Below are 19,075 nucleotides of genomic sequence, written 5' to 3' on the forward strand. Positions count from 1 at the left end.
CCCAATTTACTCAGGAGATCTTGTCTTTTTTTTTACTTTCTACTTCCCATATAGATTAGATCTATGTAAGTCTCTCTTACATAGAGAGTACATGTGATAATTGTCTTTCTGTGTCTGGGTTACCTCACTCAAAATAATGTTTTCTATCTCCATCCATTTTCCTGCAAAATTCAAGCTGTCGTTATTTTTTTCCGGCCGTGTAGTACTCCATTGTGTAAATGTACCACTTTTTTTTTTCTCTGCCCATCATTTGATCTCCTAATTGATGGCCTGGAATTCAAGGTTTCTATTCTATGTTCAGTTTTTCCAAATAAAGTACGTTCTACAAGTTACATATGACCCAAGTAAAAAGTGAAAATTGGAATAATGAAAACAAACAACAGCAACAACAAGAACAAAAACCAACTTTGGTGGCTCAAGTTATGATATCTGTGAAGCCATTTGAGCTGCACATGGGAAACAGGTTAGAGGCAGTTCTATGGCAGACCACAAGATTCTGCTTTTTGTTGCTGTTCTTTGTGTTTATCTTAGACATCATCTACAATTCAGAGCCATGTCATCAAAACTCAATACTTTGGCCTTATTGCTTTCCCTTTGTAAGAAGTTGGCAATATTTGATTCTTTATCGTTCTGCTCTCTTATGTTTTATATACACTTTCCACTTTCATATTTGGTGCTTCAGAGTCCTGAAATGGTTGCCTCATCTTTAGCCTCAACTTTGCATTTGATAAAAAGAAACTTCTGGAAAGAAGAAGAAAGGAGAGCATTTTTATTGGTGAAGGAAAAGATCTCCCAGAAATATATGAGAGATGTTCCCTTGTGTGTCACCAGCTAGTATGCTGTCAAGTATCCATCCCTAGAAATAAAGCAATCTTATCCAGTTTCCACTGGGTTCTTATGACCTACATTACCATACCACTCCCAACACTTGTGATTAAAAAGGGAACAGGGGGAGTGGATTGTGAGCAAACAAGTGTCAGTTCTTAGGAAGCTGCAAAACCCTCAAAGTCTAGCTTTGAAACTACTTTTCTTCCCTCTTGCTGCCTCCTTTGATGGAAACAAGTGGTAACCTCTAGAAGCATTTCAAGGAGAAGACTGGATGTTTACAGATATTGTCAGGCTTAACAACGGTACCTGGAACACAAAGGGACCTGAGTACCCACAGAGCCAAACAGCACTATTGTTTGTAGATGGAATATGCATCAGACCTGCTTCATGGCCAAGAAGTAATTTTATTCTCTGTGTGTTAATTTCACATCCCGTATTCTCTTAGACAACCCTCTCAACACGTCTGCAGATCAGTAAAAGGCTGAGTCATATATATTTTTTATTAGTAGTAGTATTAGACTTTGGGTCTATAACCTGATGCAGTGTGCAAACACAAGCAAAGCAAATACATGACAACATGAATAAATTCATTGAAAGTAAACTATCCTCTTATAATTACTTTCTTAGATATTCAGCATAATTTCTTCTCCTCGGGCAGAGTGGGCAGTTATAACTAGTTGTCAAATCACGCATACCATTAATATTAACAATATAGCATTTGTTAAAGATTTTCAGTATGTCATAGATATGTAAGAAATATGGCTGGGATGCTGAAGATGAACTGATACTGTAAAATAAATGGACATGGTTGATTTCAAATAATAATAATTCTTCCATACAACTTCCATTTTCCAGGTGGAATGTGTGTAACCAATGGAATTCATTGTTCCTATAGTTTTGGTACATTTTTTGCCATTTTTATAAGGGCCACATGTCTTTAATTAAGTCAAATATCTAGCCAAAATACATTAGTGTTTGTTTTTAAGTGATTAAGACATTAATGTGACCAAAGTAGATATATAAAGTTTCAGGAAGATGGTGACCAAAGAGAAAAAGTACCTGGGAAAGTGGATATTTAACAGACGGCATGATAGAAATCCGAGCTGTAGTACATCTATCTAGATTTCATTTATTCTTGTATATGGACATCTTGTCTTGTAAAAACGGTGTTCCAAAATCTGGATGTAGTGACATGTGCTTATCATCACTACAGTAGGGGAATGGAGATAGGTGGACCGCTGTGGCTGTGACTTACCGGTGAGCCAGTTTAGCATCATCAGTGAGTGTGAGTCCTGTCCTGTGTTCCAATATGAGGTCTTGTTTCAAAATATGAGGTGAATGACTCTGGAAAAATAATATCCTAAAGGGATCTCTGGCTTCTACATGAATACACACACACACACACCACACACACACACACACACACACACACACGTCCCCTTTCAAAAATCACTTTAATCACCTTCAAATGCTTTCGATAAGAGTTTATTTACACCAACTATGACCACATAGCAGCTAAGCAACACTGATGCTGTCATCCTCTGCTAAAGCATTTTATCTAATTATCCTCTATCAATTCACACTCAAGCGACAGACATCAGAGAAAGAACCAGAATGCATGATCAGAGAAGCCGCCAATGATCTCCCACCTCTCCTCATGTGATCCAGAAAGCACGGGGAATCATTTGCCCCACCCTACTACTTCCTGAATCTCCCTATATGTCCTCCGTCCTCCAAAACCTCTATGGCTAGTTTTAGTCAGATACCTCTGCCCTCTGATTCCAAGTAAACCTTACTGGCAGTCTTGCGTGTGTCAGAGTGCGAACAAAACATCCCACAATACTCTGTACCCCACCTTCACTAATGCATCTGTCAGCTGTCTCTCCCACTTCCTCTTTCTGGTTAGTTTTGCTCATCTTCAGCTACAGAGGCTTTTCTCAACCCTCGTGTGTCTCTCCTTAGCCACAGTAAATAAGAGGCTGACCTGGGCCCCCCCATCCCCATTACACCCTACCCAAACTTCATTCCCATGTCCTTTTTATTCGGAAAGGTCTTGGTACCATTGCTCACTTTATACAGACAATATTTGTTACCTGGTACATGGTGAAACCAGTTTTTGTGAATAAGAAGTCAAAAGAATGGATATGGCTTTAACTCCAACATATATTGAACACACAGCTTTATGCTTATATATTTTCTGTGATACCAAAGGAGTTTCTTGGCACTGACTTTCCTAGCTTCTCTCCCTGGCCTTGTCTTAAGTCTCTTTGTCTAATTATTTACAGCAGTAAGCCTTTTCCATCATTCTTGATTTGATTTCTTAATTTATCCTCACTTCTGTCCTTAGGATATTTATTGGGTAGTCAAAGGGCAAAGGGAGATTTTTATGCAGGTCACACCTTCACCTGAATAACAATTCTTGATGGCAGGGAAGTCGGGCTCCTTCATTGGAGATTAAGAGCCTTACATCTGGAGGGTTATTTAATAAGGTACGAACGTTCACATGTTGTCTTGCTGACTTTTAAAGGTAATTAAAACTATAACTGAGCTAACATTGAAGGCCCTCCATGGATAGGAGGGGAACATTCTGGAAACTGACAAGTTGGAGAAGAAACCACCCCAAACCTCCCAAGCAAGCAACTCTGACATAAGTAGGCAGCGAGCTCATAAATCAAATTTAGCGCACAGAGTCACCATGCTCAGTGGATTTTGAAGGTTAAACATCTCAGTCGTTAATTTGCTCTTATTATTTTAACTCAGAACATGAATAGGCTTTGGTTTAAAATTTAGGTATGTAATGAAATTATAGCATTTTCAACTATGGGCTAAAATTTAAAGTATTCAGTATACAAAAATACAAAAAGATTTGTCTATGTATAATCCCAATTGCTAAGAAATTAACAAGCACAAATATGAGATTTTTAGTTTCTTATGTCTGAGAAATTCTTAGACTCTGTGGCTTTTAGTTTAGTCCCAGCAGCTTCTTGTCTTTTAGATTTAGAATCGCCCATAGTACACCATACTACCCATACAGAGTCAAGGATTAGGTCACCATTTGTCAGCTGCTTGTATTGGTTATTCGCTTGCTTTTTAACTTCTTTAAATTAACTCACAAAGTAAACACATTTCCATAGGTACTTATCATACATATTGTATCTCAGTTGATGCATGCCTCTGTCCCACTATACCCAAAATAAGCTTTTTGTAGAAATGGGACATTGGCTGCCTGACTTCGGCTTCCTCTCGTATTCATCCCTTCATGCCTATGCCAAGGGTTCCCACTTTTGGTCATTGTGTAGAGTGATGTACCCCAATGGGAAGCAGTGGCAAATGTTCCACAATAGTCAACTAGTTTTTTCTTTTTCTATCTGAGTTGTCTCAATTAGTATTTCAAGAATTTTCTTGCTCCCCCCCCCCTTTTTTGAACTTCTCACTGCTTATATTAGAAAGAATGGGAAGCATGGAAACAGGCTCAGCACACCTGACTTCTACTTCCTCTGAATGGAGACAAGTCTACCCTGCCTTTCAAGTAGGCTACACTGGGTATCACTCACTTACTTTTAATTATTGGCATGTATGCCTTTTTTCAACCTTACATATTACTTAAAGGTTCAAAGAAAGTATTCCCCTCTTCAACCTGGAGAAGTTCATATGCTGAACGGAGTCAGTCTAAACAGTTGCCAGTTTGCTGCTTGTTGAATCCTCCTCTGTCTGCTTTTCAAAAACAAGGGGGGAAAGTTATCATATGTCTCTTCCAAACAGTACTCACTGGGGTCTGTCTATGAACCTGTCCTTTAATGTTCAAGTATTTCTTTGTAGGAAACCTTCCAACTCAGGCTATGCCACAGCTGAAGACAGAGCTACTGTCCAAAACCAGGGCCACCAAGACCCAATGCCAAATGCTCTGGAGAATTCCCAGGAAGCTACTGTCTCAGGGCATGTTCATTGCCAGCAGAAAAACTCTTCAAAAGCTGGATCTTCCCAGGTTCCTGAAAATACTGGTGGCTTTGACATTCTTTTCTCCTTAACATAACAAAAAAGAGTAGAAGAGATGCATATCTCCCCCACACTTTTTTTTTAAATGATGTGAGTATAAATTTGTTAAGGGAAAGTGAGAAAGGAGATTTAAGCTTTTATAGAAATATTACATACTTCAAAGTGGTTAGGGGTATGAGTGAATCCCTAAATTGTTATAATAACACCTTTACTTCTCACTTAGCTGTTGAAAGTTCAGAACTCAGCTTCTAAATATTGCTATGAGATTGTATTTATTAATCTACGTATTTATTTGCATGTTTATCTATTGATAAACACTGAGAATCTAACCCAGGGACTGGTGCATGGTATATAACCGAGCTGTATCTGCATAACAAGACTGCACAGTTTCGGCTTTATGTCCAAATTAGTGATTCTAATTAATTAAAACTAATAGTAATTCTGGTCAATTGTAGTGCACACATTTAATCTCAACACTAGGGAGGCAGAGGCAGGTAGATACCTGTGAGTTCAAGGCCACCCTTGTCTATAAAGTAAACTACAGGGTAGCCACAGTGGTTAAACAAAGAAAACCTGTATAGAAAAAACAAAAAAAGAAAAGAAAAGAAAAAGAAAATCAAAAATCAATATTAAGCACTAGAATATTTGATTTGAAATTGACAGGGATATAAGGGGATTTTTTTTTTAGTTTTGATATACATTCCCCAGATGATCTCATAGTTGACTGTGAAAGTCTACTGCATTTAGAGTTCAGTTTGACCAGAAGTTGTAGCCTTCTAGTATCTAACTTGAGATTAAAGTAAAAGGATAAATCACCCAAAGATAATGAGAGAGAGTTCAACTACCCAAATGCCAGTCTTCTGACTTATACATAGATGGTTCAGGATTAAATATAGCCTTTTGTTATTCTGATGGACGTCAAACCTATAGTTCCAAGGTAAAAAAATATGTTTATTAAAAATTATACCACATGTCAGTAAAAATGGGCCCAGCAGATTCGATAAGTATGAGGTAATTTTTTTCCTGGTGATATGTGACAATCACTAATCTTTCTCCTGAAATCTTTATGTGTTGATGAATTAGCCAATTTGCACTGGTAAGCCATGTCTGATCCGGTTACTTCAGTCACCTTAATAATCAATGCAGATCACTGCATGATCGATTCAGCAGCAAGATGGGAATTAATCATAAAGACAGTTCCCTAGACTATGGCCCAATGTAGTACCCACAAATAGATGTGGCCGTATGCCAAGGATTTTCCCCCCACATTGCTTTAGTGAAGCTTCCTTTTTCAGTCTTCCTTTTGTTGGAACAATTACGATTTCATTCCGCTCCTAAAAGATCATAGGCAGTATTGAATTATAGACATCAAACTTGGGGGATGAGAGAGAAAGACCCTGAAGCTGGGCAGGATTGAGAAGAACTGGGGGAAGAGGGAAGAAAGTGAATATAATACATTGTATGAGAACTAAAGAAAATTAAATATAGAAAGGAATAAAAGAAGTGAGAATTTTGGGAAGTTATTTAGTTATTAAGTATTCATGACGTTGAGTGGTATTAAGATCCTTATGAAGAAGGCTTGGGGCCCCCTTGGTGTTTCTTCCAGGAAAGGATGGACATAACAATAGTAAGGCAGTGACATTTTAGACAGGGAGTGAGTCATGCAAAGCATCAAGCTTGCTGGTACCTTAACTCCAGACCTCCTGAACTCTAAAATGTGAACAATACATTTACATTTATAAAATTCAGGCAGCCCAAGAATCACAGAGAGCTTAAGTCATCCTCCAACTGACTGTTATTTTTCTTGAGAGACTGAGGGAGGGAAGAAATGACAGTATTTAAGGTTGGTGTGCATAAAAATGCTTAATGTCATACGTCTGACCTCTGACAGCCTAAAAAAGTTAGGCCCATTAACACAAGGGCCCATCGAGCAAAGGTCTATACAATGAATTTATTTTTAATGTGGATGGTATGAAGACGGTCATATAGTTACTCCACAGAGCAGCACTGAGTTGGAGCCACATTGAAAAATCAATGTGTGCCCTGTTGAAAATTGCAGGCTCCGTGTGAGCCATCAGAAATCACATTGGCAGGTGAAGATGAGTTTGGGGATGATGGGGTCTGGCTTTTGCCAGGGGTTTTTGCATCCTGTGCTTTTCCATGAAAGCTAGGATTTGAGAAACAGCTTGTACTTCTTAATGTTTTTCCATCAAGGATTTTCTTCATACAGTACCTTACTCGAAATAGGGAACTTTCTAAGTGGATTTTCCTCTTCTCCTTATGTTAGTCACTTGTTTCAAGTTCATCGGGGAACAAATATCTCCAGTTCACAGAGGTCATTGTAGTCATAGAGGTCCTTATGCTTGGTCCCCTTCTGCCAGCAGTCTCACACTTTACGGGAAAGCACTGTCCAGTTGGTTTTAATGATTATCGTGCCAGTGGGCATGAGGGTCACATGACAGCGTGTGCATGGCCAAGTGAGGATTCAGGCGAGAACTATCAGCAGGAGAGGCAAACACTGAACTTCTTGTAGATGGAAAATAAATGTTTTCATTTCATCAGCTACGATACTGAGCAGGCACTGCAGAAAGAGCTATAAAAATATTAACATCAGAGAGTCTAAAAAACATGAGAGAAAATGTCCTTAGAAAAATCATCAATGCAGTATTATAAATAAACTTTTTTTTTCAAAACTATATGGAACATAGAGATATTGAATCAAATCAAACATGTTTGAACAAGTGTCAGTAATACAGGCGTAACTTTTAACTAGTTGAGTACAATCATAAGAAGAAAATTAAATTAGTCATATTTATTATTTAAGCAATAATGCATGCATTCTTTTATTCTATCATATATATGAATATGTACTTATATATTTTTACCCTAAAGACCAAGTCACTTTTCCTGAGACAAAGAACCTGTGATTTATCCTAGAACATGGTTGATATGCCAGGATCTCTCTACTGGAGTATTGTATGGAGGATTATATTATCACATACAAGTTCTAACATTTGTATTCAAACCATACTTCCCAATATTCAAATAATAATAATGAAGTCTTAAAAGATGCAGTGGCTTGAGACATTTCATCTCTTAAGGTAAAATGCTGAAGATGTTTAAGCTGTGTTCTCAGTCTGACCCTCCAATAACTTTAGAAAGATTTTTTTTATTCGTTTGTCTTGTGCTCCAACAAACCACAAGTTCTATCATTTTGAAACCCAAACAATGAGAAAATATTCAAAATATATGTTTTCCTTTTCTTTTTCTCTTTAAAGGTATCTTAAATTTTTACCTTTTAATTAAAAATAGATTTTTTTAATTCAGCATGTCTTACTTACAGTTTCTCTTTCCTAGTTCCTCCTCACTTCTCCTTCCATCCAGATCCACATGAAAAGATCTTTCATTCCCCAAGAGGGCTGCTAACCACACATTGAGAACTGCTGCTCTAGAGGAAGGTACTGAATATCAAAGATGTAATAAGTTCTCATGCCACCCCTTTGGTAGTTTGTAAAAACATAAAGATACTGAAGGGCCAACTTTTAGTTCCTTCCTCTTATTAATGACTAATACAACCCTAGATATCTCAAGGCTCTAAATACCGTTTGTGTTTAGTCCAGAATAGCTAGTTTGAGCATTGTGGTATTTGCCGAGAAAGGTACAATAATCAAAAGTGAATGCTCAATGTGTAGCATAGAGAAATGCTTTGAAAGTTGAAGCAGCTCAGGCCTTATTTTATATGATAGTTGTTCTAAGAAGGCTTGGAGGTTATGAAACATGGGTGATGTATATCATCAAAAGGAGGAATTCTAAAATTATGGCTGTTGCTAATTGCGCATTTTAGTTGTATGGGGTTTTGTTCGTTTGTTTCCCAGTAAGTGATCCTATCTCTCTGTCTCAGTGAGTGGGGGAAATGTCTTCAAAGCTAGAAACTGTTAGTCACTACTGCAGGAATTGACACTTTTCTAAGTTTGAATAGAAATGAATTCAATAAAAAAGGGACACAATGACAGATTTATGAACGTAATGTTCCTCCACATGATGAGATTCTTATTCTAATGTTTCTTTACTGTAATCCATTAAAATTATGCAAAAATTTATTATTTAAGTGATAGTAAAGAATTCATTAAAAGATTAATGGTTCTGGTTTACCAATTCACTTACTAGGTCACTTAATTATTTAGCTCATTAATTCTATAAATGTCAGGCTTACCACGAACTCTAGTGATTTGCATAAGTCAGGTTGTGATTCTACTAGTAGAATAGTTTAACAACTTCAAATAGAAATTTGACAGCATTTATCCAATTCCAGTTAAATAAAGGTGTTTTTTTGTCTTCCAATCCAACAAGGAAAATCCAGCGCTGAGAAATTCTAACATATTCTTTATGGGTTCATTCTCCAACGCTGTCCATTTAAAGTGTCTGATGGGCAGGTGAAAGGGCAAAACAAAATCCCCAAAGGACAGAAATATCTCCCAGATTAAACAATATGAAGAATTCGACTTTAGTAATCATGTCTTACTTAAAATCATTTCTATCAGTGAAAAGAAGGATCCCCCTTCAAGGGACCCCTATTTTATTTTATTGTTTATTAAAAATGGATAATTACTAGCAAAACTTCAAGAAAATCACCACCTCATTACTCTACGGGTCCTAGAGCATCATTATGGGTGAAGGATATCACCTACACCATCCATGTAATCACATCACTCTTGGCCACTGTTTACATTTAATACAAGTGACTCTTGTGATATAAAATTGTGTGTTATCCGATTTAGCAGTGGATTAGGATAAATAGCCATTGGTGATTATTTAAGATTCACCAAGTGGTACTTAGACAATGCATGGAATGGGATATTCTTTCTATATTTTATTATACTGCTAAATTTTTCAGTTCCTTAAGATTGAAATTAGGCATGGGAATCTGCTATCATCTATCTACGTATCTATTTACTTATCTATCAGTCTATCTATCTATCTATCATCTATCACTATGTGTATATCTTTCTTGGGATACATTTTTATGAAGCTAAGGAAATCATTAAAAATAACAAAGTGGGTCTCAATTTTACAATTGCATATTGCAAAATTAATAATAAAAATAATAATAAAATAATAAGTAACCACTTGACATCTCTATCTTTGTAGCTATTTGTTGATAAAATATTAATATTTAATTTTGGAATACAAATATGTGTGTACTAATATAACTTTATGAGAATAACCTGCCTTAAATCAATCATTCTGATAAGAAATTAATTTACAAATGTCAATTTTAATATTCATGGAATCAGTACTCTACGCAAAGCCAAATTATTTTTTAAAAAGTATCATTTCACCTAAGGAAACAGTAAAAACAATAAAAAAAGTTTCACCATTTGCCAATATTCATGGAATCAGTACTCTACGCAAAGCCAAATTATTTTTTAAAAAGTATCATTTCACCTAAGGAAACAGTAAAAACAATAAAAAAAGTTTCACCATTTGCCAATAAAAATTTGAAAGTATCATCAAATCTTCAAGACTATTTTCCATCCACAAATCTGACTCCACACTTGTGGAATAAAGATTGGTTGTTGAAGCAGCTCTTGCCTTGCTCGCAAACATAGTGCATCCTGCAGAAGAAAAGGGAATACCACCACTTGATCTCTGCTTTAGGAACAGGAAACCGCTTTCTATAGACTTCGCCAGTATTTATTAGATGCACTGACCATCATATAATGGAAGTTAACTGGAATTGGAACTCCTCAAATGATGTCAAATTTAACTAGGGTTTCCCTGAAAATCCACCTCCCTATATCATCTCTGACTCTGCAAGAAAGAAGCCAGGGCTAACGAGGTTCTTTCTAAGACAGACAGAGTAAACATGGCCACTCCTATGGCTAGAACGTCAGAGGTCATTGGGAGGAATTGGCCACTCGGGACAGAGGTGCTTGGTCATTTGTCATGTGATCTTCATCTGGGAAAAATGTACAGTTAATAAACAGTTACTAAAAGAACATATTCCACAAGCTCTTGCCCATTCTCCTCTAAAATACAAACATCAAGGAGCTGTGGTAACTGGATGAGATTGGGGATGGCATGTGGAAGCTCACAAAAAGCATCTCAGCTGGCCCAACCATGCATCTCTCAGAATACCCTTCCCCAAATTGGTAAGACGTGTATATAATGCCTGCCATGCCAGGTTGCTGTGAGGACTCAGGTAACATCTATGATAGAATTGGTAGATAATGAAGCTTGATGGGACATAATTGGGAGGTATGATTGTCTAATGAATCAGTTAGTTTAACCATGGCACCATCACCCTCTCCAGCTGTTTGGTCCAGTTTTCCTGCTGATTCACCAAAGTAGCTTCCTGCTGTCTCATTACCACTTTATGTTTAACATGGCAAAGATCAAGATTTTAATTTTTTACTGGAACATAACGCTTCTCGTTTCAACTCTGCAGTCCCTGTGGGGAATATTACTTCAGTGTCAATCAAACAGACTGAAGGCTCAGGCCATTTGAGATGCTGCTCCCTCGATCTCTCGCTCCACAACCATGATTTCATTAAGTCTCGCCACTTGCTAAGCAGCATCTCGAATTCCTGGCCTTTTTCTCTTAAAAAAAAAAAAAAAAAAAAGAAGGAAAGAAATCCCAATAAGTACATTGTTCAGTTTCCTCTCATTTAATACACCTCATGCATAAAACACCTGTAACCTTAGCAATCAGCATTTTTTTGTGTGCTTTGTGTTAAACCTCCCCCAAGATAGAAGAAGTGAGACCTTGAGAATTCCTAAATGACATCTGCTTCCATGTGTATGCAAACACACATCAAGCATCTCCATGCCCACTGTAGTCCTGGGGAGAGTCCTCTGTGCTCTGTCTTTCACGCAGGGTTAATCTAAACAGAGAAGACCTAGTAAAGGTCTGCAAAGTGCAGGGCCTCCAAAGGACATCAACATTTTTGCCACCTTTTCCCCAAAGCCCTAAGCATTATAGAACACACTCCATGATAGGAGATTCTATTCCCAGTGTCAAAGTGAAAACATTGGCAGATGTAGAGTCTCATGGATACCAGTCTCAGACTGGGCACTGTGTAGGATTTATCTTCCAGTTCAGAACAAAATGTTTTGGCTGCAAGCTGTGGTGGCAATAAAACCAGAAGAAGAAAGGACATTTGGGTAATAGTACAGACATGACTATTGCAGGAGTGTAGTAACTCTAGGTCATAGCAAGCTCCTGAAAGATAAAGGAACACAGAGATGATTGAATACAAACAGGCTCCTTAGTGATCTGATGAACCTTAATTATGGTGAATATCGACTTCCAAAGAAGAATATCACATGGATATATTATATTGAAATGGTTATCAAATAAGTAATTAGTGAATTTTGAAAATAAGTTGCTGGACCCTCCCCCTTCAAGGATGTATTTATTTCACTTGGCGCATGTTTACTTCTTTATCATTGGCATGCCAAAGAGCTAGCGATTGACCAGTGTTTAACCACAAGGTCTTTCCCATCTATTCACACTGAATTCAGATAATAGATAGTTAAGAAGATTATGCCTCCCTTAGGGATGAAAGAATATTAATGCCACCAGGAAAAAGAATCTTTTTAGTACTTGTTGATCCACAGTTTGGATGATTATCACAATGTCTGCATATTAAAGATGGTTATCTTAAGTATTTCCTTGCTCTCCATAACAGAAGCGAAGTGGAAGTCTTATTGTATAAACCTCTTCGTATTCATTTCTTTCCTAGGCTCTTCTAAACTTCCTGCATCGGCAGCAATTCCCTAGTGAGTGCTGAATCTTTCATGTTGTGATATAGTGTTAACAAAAGAAGTTCACAAGGATTTTAGAGAAAAGTTTCTCGGCTATCAAAAGTGTTCTTTTAGATATTTATTCTTACTTTTTATTTACCAGAGGCAAGTACACTGCATGAAAAAGAGCAAGATAGCATGGCTTAAGTTTCTGTGGTGTTTTCTTTGCTTGCTCTTTTTATACCTGGCTACCTTAGGCAAGTTCTTTAACTTTTTCTGAGTCTTTTATTAGAATACTTGAACTGTGAAACCTGCCAAATTAGTCTTGCACGGATGCCCTATAGGAAGACAATTCATTTAACAATCCAGCACCGCGAAGAGAGACTTTCCTAATTCATTCACCGTCTGCTAGTTCACTCCTTTGTTTCACCAATAGGCAATCTGTCTGAATTCTGTACCATGCCATTGGTTTGTTCCTTTGATTATACAGATGAATAATTCAACTTAAATTCTGTCATCCAGGAATTTGTCTCTGGGAAGGAGGAAGGAGACAGAATAATAGGAAGAAAATAAATGATAGATCTCAAAACGGGGGTGTATATCATCCTTGAGCCAGGGGTCGGAATGATTAACTCTGTCTAGGGAAGCCTTTATGATAGTACAATGGAGGAACCAAACAAGCACAGGCAAGATGCAGACAGGGAGAGAAGGGGACTTTCAGGGAGTGTTTTATCAGTTTGCTCTCAGTAGAAAGAGAGCTAACATGCAGTTTGTGACAAGACATACAGTTTCAGAGTGGAGTGGAGCAACTAGGTCTTTGCTCTTTAAGGGTGATGACTACAGAAGCTGTGTGGTAATGAGGAGGTTGGTTTGGGGTGCAGAAATGGAAACTAGTCCAGCCATTACGAAAACAGGCATGGACTTCCACTTTTGATTTTAGGGCGAAGGATGAGAAGTGACAAAGTTTCCTCAAAAATGTAAAAATTTACTCAACCTACCATCTAAGCCAGCTATACCACTCCTGGACATTTACTCCGTACACTTCAACATGTCACAGAGATGCTTGCACTTCATAACACTTTTCAAAAGAACAAAGTTATGAGGCCAACCGAAATATCCATCAACACATGAACAGAGAAGGGAAATGTGGTTTGTAAATGAAGGTAGAATTTTTCTTGTGTGTAGACCACCCAGTCCCCAAATAAACATATAAAAGTTTATATTAATTACAGAATGTTTGGCCTGTAGCTCAGACTTTTAGCTTTTAGAATGTAAATTAACCCATTTCTATTAAGCTGCATTTTGCCACATAGTTCCATGGCTTTACCTGTTACCTAGCACATCGTGTTCCTCTGGCGGCTGGCTAGCATCTCTCTTAACTCTGCCCTTCTTTAGAGCAGAGATTCCTCAGGCTGATTGTTCCATCTAACCTCATCCTCTCTGGCTATTGGCCAAACAGCTTTATTATTAATGAATGAAAGGAATACATGTTCACAGCATGAAGAAAGATCATCCTACAGCAGTGGTTTATATGCACAGTGGAATTAACTTTCAGGCCATAAGAGAGAGTAAAGTTTTGTCATTTGTAGAAAGATAGATGCAACTATAGACAATCATTTTGAAGACATTCTCACAAAGGCAAATATTACATTTTTATGGTGTGTATTAGGTTCAAGATTTTACATAGATTCCTGAAAATATATATGTACAGATAATAAGAGAAAAGAAGCAAAACTGTCTAGAGGACAAGGGACCTAACAGAGGAAGAGACATGAAAGAGAAAGAGCAACTGAGTCTGTGTGTGGAAAGTATGCCCAGAGTACATTAAATATTTCCAAGAAAATGCCCTTATGTAATCTAGTAGAACAAAACAAACATGATTAGAAAACAGAAAAACAGTGGAAAAATCATTAATGTGGAATTTTGGTAGGGACAGTAAAGATAGGAAAGTAGAGAGTAGGGTACAAGGATTTCTTTCCATTCTATTGATCCCAAGTCCATAGTTCATATCAGTATTCATTCCTCATGCCCATTGTATAGCTTTGGATAAACATATAATGGCTAGTATCCATCATTAGCACCACACAGAGTGGTTGCACACCCCCCAAAGTTCTCTATGTGTTGCTATTTACTTCTTGCTTCCACCTTTTCCTGACACCCACTTATCTGCTTTCTGCCGTCATAATTTGACTCTTTCAGAACATCATACAGTCAGGATCACGTCACTTTTCTAGTTTGCCTTGCTTTACTTAGTAGTGTGCAGTTAAGTCTCTCCAGGATTTTTTGTTCATTGTTTGTTTTTGTTTTGTTTTGTTTTTCATGGCTTGTATAATGGCTTATGTTGATTGTCCACTTGATGGGATTTAAAATCACCATGGAGACAAATTTCTAGGCATGACTGTAAGGGGTTTCCTAGATTAAATGAGTTGGGTAGACCAAACCAAAATGTGGGTGGTACCACACTGTGTGATTGGTTCCCAGCTGCATAAATAAGAAAGTGAGATGAGTGCAGACCTTTATTGCTCTCACCTTCTTGTCTATGGACGCAGCATAACCAGCTGCATCATTCTTCTTTCCTGGCACGCCTACACCATGATGGATCTACCCTTGAACTGTAGGGTGGGCTAAATAAACATTTTTTAAAGTAGCTTTTGTCAACAACAAACTTTTGTATTTTGCCACAACAAGGCAGGGACCTAAAGAGCTTGATAATTCTTAACAATTCTTCTTTTAAAAAAATACTATGAACAGATAGCCCATTGTTAAGATGCAGGTGAGTTACTTTATTCACTAAAGATCTTCTTCTCAGTCTTTTGATTGAGTTTGACGAGTTATTCCTGTGTATATTGAGCTTGAGAATGTCACTCTAGGCAATCGCAGCTTTGGACTGTGCTATAACATTGAAGTTAATTCTATTGTTGTTCTTTGATTCTGAGCCTCTGTATTTCATAAATAAATAAGAAACTTCATGTTTCTTAAAGAATCCCGTGTATGACTATTAAAAACTGTTTTCTTGTCTGGGAAGCAGAGGCCTTTTATTTACTAGCATAATGGCATTTTCTGGTCAGCAATGCTGGTTTTGATATCAAGTGGCTTTGTAAACTGGAGATTGATGCAGAGCTCTTGACGGAGTCTTAAACCTGATTTCAAATGTGAACTACACCCAGGGCCAGATGCTTGAACTGTAATGATGAATGAGATGGTACTACCCTCAAGAAGGAATGTTTCTCAGTCATTCAGGTCAAGAATATCTGGTGTCTTCTATGATCAATAAATAATTCATTTTCCTTCATACCTGTAGTAGATGGTTAGGGGAGGCATCTGTCTTGATTTGCCTCTGAGAGCCCAGATTCATTTTAGTTACCTTTGAGAATCAGTAGCACTCCTTTTCTTTCCCCAAATAATTCCGTTTGAACAAAAATTTTAGTATCATTCTATCCATAGTAAAAGATTATGGTCACTGAAATACAAAGGTTCCTGTTGAAAGATGATTGGATAATGATCAAGTGAAGGAAAATGAGTGGACATTTAGCGATGGAGCTGTCACCATGAATTCGATTTCCCACCCAGCCAGCACAATGAGGAGGGTCAAAGAAGAGAATCAGAATACATTCTTCATTATAAAGTAAATAAATAAATAAATAAATAAATAAATAAATAAATAAGTCAAACAAGGTGGTGGTGGCGCACACCTTTAATCCCAGCACTGGGGAGACAGAGATAGATGGATCCGTTGTAAGTTCGAGGACAGCTGGTCTACAAGAGCTAGTTCCAGGATAGGCTCCAGAAACTACAGAAAGCCTCTGTCTCAAATACAAACAAACAAAAAATGTCAAAATAATATAATCTTTATCAACGCATCCCATTCCCATCCATTCCAGTATGCAGATTCCCAGGCATGAGCTTCTGGGTGAAGCTGTGGATTTCTGAAGAACCTATATAAACGGGACGATTCAAATCAGAATGATAAAAGTGTACTGTTGGTGACTTGTAGCCATGTACAGCATTCGTGGTGATGCTGTGCATTTTTGAAAATAAGGTCAATAAAGCTCAATCTACTTTGTCATGCACTGTGTCATAATTACTTCCTAGAAACTGAAAATGTATTAATGCAGAGGTGCCCCGGTCTGTATGTATAACAAGTTTCATTATAAACATATTAATCATACAAGCACATCTTCTGAATACTCGATGCTGGGCAGCACATAGCACAATATGTGGCTATTTCTGTTGAATTGCAAGGTTCCAGTTACCTTGGGCCCACTTTCTCATGGCCAGGTTGACCTTCTGTAATTTTACCTGGCAAACCCAAGAGCTTGTTCTTCTCCAACTCTGTCAATTGTACTTTTGCACATAATTTCAGCTGCTCCAGGCTCTGGTGATGTCTTAGCATCTAGTCAGTCACTCCTTATTCCTTCCTCTTTCTTGCTCCTTTGCTCCCCAGGTCATTAACTCCTCTTCTCATAATCACAGTGGATTAAAGTATAGTCTTTTCTTTTCACCCCCAATTCACTACTTTCAGACTTTTTGTACCCATACAAACACAAGGGCTTTGTCAAAGAGCCCTGCACACTGGTTACTCTAGCAACTGAGCTCCATGCTCAAGTCCTCACATGGCTACTAAGTGGGACCCCAGACACTGTTCAGGCTCTCAGATCATACTGTTCCATGGAACGCCACTGAACTCTGCTTCAGCTCTCTTATGCTATGGACATGGCTTAAATATTTAGCATCATTTTCTCTATTTATCCAAGTTTTAATAATTACTGAAACTGTATTGTATATGTAGATCTTCCTGTAAACGATTCAGATGTACATCTTCAATTGCCTATGAGTTCCTGCTGTCTACATCATTCGAAGTCAATCTAAAATCACCTAACAGTCAACACGAATCTGTTCTAACCTTCCGTTTCTCTCTCATCCACAACTTTGATCATCACACAGCATCTACCAACCACTCTTGCAGAAACTGAACCCAAGGGGGACTTCATTCGTTACTCCCCACCCTCCACTCTCTATGGCTTCCAGTATTAAATACCCATATCTATTCTCTCTCCCCCCAGTCATCTCTCTGCTGATGGTTTCTTTGGGTTTTTCACCCTTACTGTAGTTATTAAGGTTCATACCTTAAACAGAAGTGCTGTTGAGTATTAAGAAAACAAATTTGGAGAGAAGAGAAAAATAAAAGTAAACTTAAGTCTGAAGCTATACTTTTCTTTTAATATTTAGGTTCTCTAAAATGTGGCAGATTTTCTTCCCAAGATTTAACTTAGTGCCCTTATATAGTTGGAAGCTCCTTACTTGTTCCCGGCTACCCTAAGTCGAAATAATCACACAGAAACTGTAATAATTACAACAGTGCTTGGCCCATTAGTTTAGGCTTCTTATTAACTAACTCTTCCATCTTAAATTAACCCATTTCCATTATTTTATATTTTACCATGAGGTTCGTGATTTACCGGTAAGGTTCTGGAGATGAGTCACCTCTTTCTCCTTCAGCGGCCACATGGAATCTCGTTGACTCTGTCGACTCTGTCTCTATATATATATATATCTATTTCATTTAGCTGCCATAGACCAAAGCACCTTTATTCATTAACCAATAAAAGCAACACATATACAGAAGGACATCCCACACCACACTTGCTTCTCATTCCTTCTCACCTGGCTCATAAAGTCTCTGCTTTTTCAGAGATTAACCTATGATTGAACATACTCACTTCAAACTTTCCCAAGAGCCATGGGGCCACTGGCACTCTTCAAATTAGAGAAAAAGCTTTGAACTTTCTTTTGTTACTCTCTTGTATTATTTTTAATTCTTTCTTTTTCATATTCACAAATATGAACTGAAAACAATACGTGACCATAATATTCTAGTAGAGTTTTCTAATGAGTGTTTTTTTTCTTAATTAGGAATTTCTTTTTCTGACCCTTTGTGAGTCATCTTTTCACTCTTTGAACATTTTCCTTAATGAACACAATACAAACTTTCCTCATTTAATACCAAGTTCTAATATAGCCCTATATATAAGTGCTCTAATAAGGAGCACTCTCTTGCCAAAACATAATACCCATTTTCAGGGGGTTGTATGAAAAAATAGGCAAGAAGTTAAAATTTGTGAATGGCATTGAGTATACTCAAATTTTTATCCTAACATAAGGAATTTAGTTTTTTAGTGACTTAGTGACTTGATTCTTAATGATTTTGTTTTAATTTATGTGTCTGTTTGAGCCAGCTTGTGTCTGTGCATCATGTGAGTGTTTGGTTCCACAGAGGCCAGGACAGGACATCAGATCCTTGGGAACTGGGTACTTGAGCTGCGGTTGTGAGCTACCATGTGGTAGTTAGGAATAATTGAACCTGGGTCTCTGGAAGGGTACCTAGTACTATTAACTGCTAAGCTATCTCTTCAGCTCTGAAACTCCATTTTAAAAAATGACAGGGTAAGATTACCATAACTTTGTGTCCTTATTAAAATAAATTAGTTAATTTTTTTTTTTTTTT

The sequence above is a fragment of the Microtus ochrogaster genome, linkage group LG10 (assembly GCF_000317375.1).
Source record: "Microtus ochrogaster isolate Prairie Vole_2 linkage group LG10, MicOch1.0, whole genome shotgun sequence".
In the NCBI taxonomy this organism is placed as follows: domain Eukaryota; kingdom Metazoa; phylum Chordata; class Mammalia; order Rodentia; family Cricetidae; genus Microtus; species Microtus ochrogaster.